The 5043-nt window shown below is 36.5% G+C and overlaps 1 non-coding gene across 1 annotated transcript; it reads right to left on the reverse strand.

The window, feature by feature from the left end:
* Positions 1 to 4116: 4116 nt before the first annotated feature.
* On the reverse strand, positions 4117 to 4188 carry TRNAC-GCA (transfer RNA cysteine (anticodon GCA)). The gene has a single exon. It is a non-coding gene; the product is annotated as a tRNA-Cys (tRNA).
* Positions 4189 to 5043: the final 855 nt, after the last annotated feature.

Here is a 5043-nt window from a genome sequence, read left to right on the forward strand (position 1 = left end):
TAGTCTCTTCTTCTACCCGTGGGGGTAGGGCCTGACTGGGGACTGGCCACCTGATTCTGTGGCCATTCCTGATGAGTTGGTCTGTCCCTCCAATGAGTACAGTTGGGGCTTGGCTGTCCAGAGAGTCAGAACACTGGTCTGAAAGAGAACCCAGAATACTGTCAGGTGGTGCACCTCCTTGTTCGTCTCAGGGTTCCTTCACTCCAGCCTGGCCGAGCCACCAGTCCGGCAGCTCAAGGGGCCAGCATGGTTGGAATCTCTCTGGGTCCTCCAGAAATGTTGCAGAAACCAATATGTGACCTATGGGATCCAGAATTTGCAAGGAGCAAGCTGAGTTACAGAGGCAGAAGGAGCAGGAGGTTATGTAAAATGTTAACTTTCCCTCTTCAATACAATCAGCCAAAATAGTGTAATTGATGTATTTACAGACAACATCAATGACAGAAAATACATTCTTTTCAAGTACCCATGGAATTTCCAACAAGATAACTCATACCTTGGAGACAAATCTCAACAACATGAAAAAGCTGACATTATACAGAGTATGTCCACCAACCAAAAAGCAATCAAATTAATAATCAATAAAAGAAAAACAACAGAAAATGTACACACACTTAAAAATAAAACAATATGTTGATACTTCTACATAATCCATGGATCAAAGAAGTCTCAAAGGAAAATTTTTAAATACAAAGAACTGAAAGAAAATAAAAATGAAACACTATTTGGGATACAATTAAAGTGATGATGAGAGGGAAGTTCATGGCACTAAATGTTTACATTAAACAAAGTAAAGGTCTAAAATCAATTACCTAAAATTTTTATCTCAAGAAACTAGGAAAAGAAAGTTAACACAAAAAGTAGAAGGAAGGAAATAATAAAAAAAAGTAGAAAACAATAGCAGTGAAAAGAGAGAAAGTATAGAGAAAATCAAAGCAATAAGAAGTTGATTCATTGAGAATATCAATAAAATTGATAAAACTTTAGCAAAACTGACAAAGATACAAAGAGGAGATAAGAATTATCTATATTAATAATAAAATAAGGGATAATACTATAAATTCTGCAAGCTTTATAAGGATAACAGGGAACATGACAACTTAACACTCATAAAATCCACAACTTAGAAGAAATAGAGCAATGCCTCAAAACTACAAGATGTCAAAATTCAATTAAGAAAAAAGAGATATATAACTATCAAAGAAATTATTTGTACTGTAAAAGCTCCTGAAAAACTACTAGCCCAGAAGGCTTCACACAAGAATATAACCAAATGATTAAACAATTAATATTGATTTTATAAAATCTCTTACAGAAAATGGAAGATAGGAAACAGTTCCAAATTAATTTTATGAGCCAATATTACTCTGGTACTAAATTCAGGCAAAGACAGTATAAAAACAGAAAACTCTACATAAATAATGTTCATGAGAGTAGAGGCAAAAATTCTTGACAAAAAGCAGCAAATCAATTTCAGAAATGTATAAAGAAAATTGCTCGCTATAACCAAGTAAGATTTATTTTAATTATGCAAAGCTGGTGCAGCATTCTGAAATAAATCAATACAATCCACCATATCAAAAGCCTAAAGAACAGAGAATGATGTCAGCAAGAAGATCAACTAAGAAGCTCTAGGCATTCAGTCTCCCACAGAAACACTAAATAAACCAAAATGTATGAACCAAAATAGCTTTGAGAACTCTAGAAACCAGGTGAGAAGCAGCAGCAACCAAGCAAACATCTAAACCAGGAAAAGCCACAACTAAGATGATAGGAAATTTCATGACATTTTGCTCACTCTTGTCTTACCTCCTCCTTAGCACAGCACAGCATGGTTGGGAAGAAACTTCCCAGTTCCCAGTTCCTTTCTTAGGTAAGGAATGTAGCTTGCTTGTTCTCTGTTCTTATATGTCCAAGAGATTAGTTTTTGTGTCCCCTATCATTGTTTGGATATCTGTTTAGGAAACAGAGCTCAGGATATCTGCAGACGCACAGGCACCAGAAGGTAGAGGAATACAATAGAAAACCGGCTTCTGAAAAGAAGCAAGGGTAAGACTCTTAAGGAAATCAGGCCGTTTAGAAGCAGCGTATACACCAAGACCTGAAATAAAATAAAATAAAAGTAAAACACAAGCCCAGAAAAGAAACATCAGAAAAGGCTTAAGAGAATACTAAGCCTTTAAAATAAGATGGTCAGTGAAGTTCTTTCCCTCCACAAAGCCAGTCCATGAAGGTTTGGAGAGGTGGCTATTTTTTCAAATGTCAAAATCTCAACAAAATATCACAAAGCAGTCAAAGAAACAGAAAAAGATGGCTCGTTCAAAGGAACGAAGTCTCTAGAAATCAACCTAAAGAAATGTAGGCCTCTGACTTACTTGACTTTAAATCCTTTAAAAAGAATTTAAAACAGTTTTTTAAAAAGATATTCAGTGGGACTTCCCTGGTGGCACAGTGGATAAGAATCTGCCTGCCAATGCAGGGGACACAGGTTCAATCCCTGGTCCAGGAAGATGCCACATGCTGCAGAGTAACTGAGCCAGTGAGCCACAACCACTGAGCCCATGCTCTAGAGCCTGCAAGTCACAACTACTGAGCCCATGTGCCACAACTACTGAAGCCCAATTGTCTAGAGCCTGTGCTCCACAACAAGAGAAACCACTGCAGTGAGAAGACTGAGCACAACAATTAGTAACCCCTGCTCAGTGCAACTAGATAAAGCCCACGCAAAGCAACAAAGACCTAGCACAGTCAAGAATGAAATAATTTTTTTAAAAAGATACTCAATTAGGTAAAAGAGAACGCAGACAGGTAGCTAAACAAAATCAGAAAAATGACACCAATAAAATGAGAATATCAATAAGGAGATTAAAATTATTAAAAAGAACCAAGCAGAAAGTTTAGAGCAGAAAAATATAACTCAATTAAAAATTTCACTAAAGGGTTTCAACAGCAGATCTGATCAGGTAGAAGAAAAAAAATCAGTGATGACAGGTTATTTAAATTACCAGGTCAGAAGAGCAAAAGAAAAAAAGACTCAAGGAAAGTGGATACAATCTCAAAAATAGAGCCTCAACAGTTATGAGAAACTGTTGAATGGACCAGTATATGCATTATGTGAATCCCAGCAGAAGAGAAAGAAAAAAGAACTGAGAACTTAAAAAAAATAATTAGCCAAAAACTTTTCAAATCTCAAGAAAGACATGGATATTCAAATACAAGAAGCTAAGTGAACTAAGTAAGGTAAACTAAAAAAGATACAATTAAGGTATATTATAATTAAGCTGTCAAAATTCAAAGACAAAGAGAATATAAAAAGCAGCAAGAAAAAAACTGACTCATTACATACAATGAAGCTTCTAAAAATTATCAATGGAAATCTCAACAGAAGCCTTGCAGTCCAGTAGGAAGTGGGTTAATACATTCAAAGTGCTGAAAGGAAAAATAATCAACCAAGAATATTGTATACAGCAAATCTATTCTTCAAAAATGAAGGACAAATTAAGACTTTCTCACATAAACAAAAGCTGAGGGAGTTCATTATCACAAGAAATGGCCTACAAAAAATGCCAAAGAATCCTTTAAGTAGAAAGGAACACCAAATATGCTGGTGTTCAATGTTTCTTAACTTATTGTGCATAAAAATCTTGCACTTGGGCTGTAGAACATTGTGCATGCCTTGACAGCATTCTGTACCTTCTGGCTTGCTCCTCTGATTATTGCTATTATATATTTAGACCAGTATTAAATAGCTCCCATCTACTTTATTTGGGGCTACAACTCAGGTGGTATAACGTTTTTAATTCATTTTATTTTTAAAATTGTCATACATTGAAATCGAACTCTTACCTGGGTCCTATGAATTTTAACATATGCACTCATTTGTGTGACCACTGTCATAGTCAAGATAGAGAGCCATTCTATCATTTCTATAACTCCCTTGTGCCATCTCTTCATAGCAGAATTTCTCAATCTTGGCTCTATTGATATACGTGAAGCCGCTCAGTCGTGTCCGACTCTTTGTGACCCCATGGACTGTAACCTACCACACTCCTCTGTCCATGGGATTTTACAGGCAAGAGTACTGGAGTGGGTTGCTATTTCCTTCTGCAGGGGATCTTCCCAACCCAGGGATTGAACCTGGGTCTCCTGCATTGCAAGCAGAAGCTTTACCGTCTGAGCCACCAGGGAAGCCCATTGATTTATTGGGCTGGATAATTCTTTGTTGTGGGGCCTTTTTCTGTGCATTGTAGGATGCTTAGAAGCACCCCTGACCTATGCCCACAAGGTGCCAGTAGCACCCCTCCTCCAGTAGTGACAATCAAAATTGTCTGGAGTCATTGCCAAATAAATGTTCCCTGAGAAGGAGAAAAATAATCTCCCATCATGACGTACCACTGTCTTATAGTCACTCCCTGTCCCCAGTTCTTGTCCTGACAATAATCACAATGTGTTCTACATTATTATACATTTATCTTTCTGAGAATATCATATAACTAGAACAATACATTATGTAACTCATTGAAACTGGCTTCTTTGACTAAGCACGCTTTTGAGATTCATCCAAATTATCGCATCCATCAGTAGTTCACTTCCTTTTATTGCTGAAGCATGTTCCATTTATTGGTTGTACCCAAGATTTTTAATCCATTTACCTGTTTAAGGACATTTGACTTGTTTTTATAATTGTGAAGATTTTACATAGAGCATGTAGAAACATTCATATACAGGTTTATGTTTAGCTATAAACTTGTTTGTCAAGGGTAAGTATACACAAAAGTGATTGCTGGGTCATATAGCAAACTCATGTTTAACTTTATAAGAAATCTCCAAATCATATCCTACATTGTTTTTACCATTTGCATTCCTATCAGCAATGTATGAGATTTTCAGTTGCTCCATAGTCTCTCTAGCATATGGTATGCAGAATTCCAGAGAATATCAAGGAGAGACAAGTAGGCATTCTTCAATGAACAATGCAAAGAAATAGAGGAAAACAACAGAAGGGGAAAGACTGGAGGTCTCTTCAAGAAAATTGGAAATATC

This window comes from Dama dama, chromosome X (assembly GCF_033118175.1).
Source record: "Dama dama isolate Ldn47 chromosome X, ASM3311817v1, whole genome shotgun sequence".
NCBI classification, from domain to species: domain Eukaryota; kingdom Metazoa; phylum Chordata; class Mammalia; order Artiodactyla; family Cervidae; genus Dama; species Dama dama.